The sequence below is a fragment of the Anastrepha obliqua genome, unplaced genomic scaffold (assembly GCF_027943255.1).
Source record: "Anastrepha obliqua isolate idAnaObli1 unplaced genomic scaffold, idAnaObli1_1.0 ptg000182l, whole genome shotgun sequence".
Lineage (NCBI taxonomy): Eukaryota > Metazoa > Arthropoda > Insecta > Diptera > Tephritidae > Anastrepha > Anastrepha obliqua.
Genome location: NW_026562261.1, coordinates 5,322 through 7,500, shown reverse-complemented (window position 1 = coordinate 7,500; position 2,179 = coordinate 5,322).

Sequence of the window (2,179 nt, the reverse complement as noted above, 5' to 3'; positions counted from 1 at the left end):
ATTTAAACTAACGTATGGAAAACCAGGAATAAAATCATAATATTACCAGTTTAATATGGCTCAAATTCGAGTTTCATATAGTTATGATTCGATTTATATGCTTCAATATCATTGGTTAGTTAACTTTTGATATTTTCATATTATATCACATGCCTTCACCGTGAGTGTTTTTTGCCATGCACACCTCACATTGTCAAAAATGTATGGGAAAAATTCATTTCAATACATTTCAGTTTGATTTGAAATGTCTTTATTATATATTTTAATGGCAATATGCCAAGGTTATATTCCATAAAATGTTAGTATAGAATATAGATTCTTCATATATGTATATATATTCGAGAATTTTTTTCTATTTAAACTAACGTATGGAAAACCAGGCATAAAATCACAATATTACCAGTTTAATATGGCTCAAATTCGAGTTTCATATAGTTATGATTCGATTTATATGCTTCAATATCATTGGTTAGTTAACTTTTGATATTTTCATATTATATCACATGCCTTCACCGTGAGTGTTTTTTGCCATGCACACCTCACATTGTCAAAAATGTATGGGAAAAATTCATTTCAATACATTTCAGTTTGATTTGAAATGTCTTTATTATATATTTTAGTGCCAATATGCCAAGGTTATATTCCATAACTCTCTATTTAAACTAACGTATGGAAAACCAGGCATAAAATCACAATATTACCAGTTTAATATGGCTTAAATTCGAGTTTCATATAGTTATGATTCGATTTATATGCTTCAATATCATTGGTTAGTTAACTTTTGATATTTTCATATTATTTCACATGCCTTCACCGTGAGTGTTTTTTGCCATGCACACCTCACATTGTCAAAAATGTATGGGAAAAATTCATTTCAATACATTTCAGTTTGATTTGAAATGTCTTTATTATATATTTTAATGGCAATATGCCAAGGTTATATTCCATAAAATGTTAGTATAGAATATAGATTCTTCATATATGTATATATATTCGAGAATTTTTTTCTATTTAAACTAACGTATGGAAAACCAGGCATAAAATCACAATATTACCAGTTTAATATGGCTCAAATTCGAGTTTCATATAGTTATGATTCGATTTATATGCTTCAATATCATTGGTTAGTTAACTTTTGATATTTTCATATTATATCACATGCCTTCACCGTGAGTGTTTTTTGCCATGCACACCTCACATTGTCAAAAATGTATGGGAAAAATTCATTTCAATACATTTCAGTTTGATTTGAAATGTCTTTATTATATATTTTAGTGCCAATATGCCAAGGTTATATTCCATAACATGTTAGTATAGCTAATATGAATTCTTCATATATGTATATATATTCGAAAATTTTTTCTATTTAAACTAACGTATGGAAAAAACCAGGCATAAAATCACAATATTACCAGTTTAATATGGCTTAAATTCGAGTTTCATATAGTTATGATTCGATTTATATGCTTCAATATCATTGGTTAGTTAACTTTTGATATTTTCATATTATTTCACATGCCTTCACCGTGAGTGTTTTTTGCCATGCACACCTCACATTGTCAAAAATGTATGGGAAAAATTCATTTCAATACATTTCAGTTTGATTTGAAATGTCTTTATTATATATTTTAATGGCAATATGCCAAGGTTATATTCCATAAAATGTTAGTATAGAATATAGATTCTTCATATATGTATATATATTCGAGAATTTTTTTCTATTTAAACTAACGTATGGAAAACCAGGCATAAAATCACAATATTACCAGTTTAATATGGCTCAAATTCGAGTTTCATATAGTTATGATTCGATTTATATGCTTCAATATCATTGGTTAGTTAACTTTTGATATTTTCATATTATATCACATGCCTTCACCGTGAGTGTTTTTTGCCATGCACACCTCACATTGTCAAAAATGTATGGGAAAAATTCATTTCAATACATTTCAGTTTGATTTGAAATGTCTTTATTATATATTTTAGTGCCAATATGCCAAGGTTATATTCCATAACTCTCTATTTAAACTAACGTATGGAAAACCAGGCATAAAATCACAATATTACCAGTTTAATATGGCTTAAATTCGAGTTTCATATAGTTATGATTCGATTTATATGCTTCAATATCATTGGTTAGTTAACTTTTGATATTTTCATATTATTTCACATGCCTTCA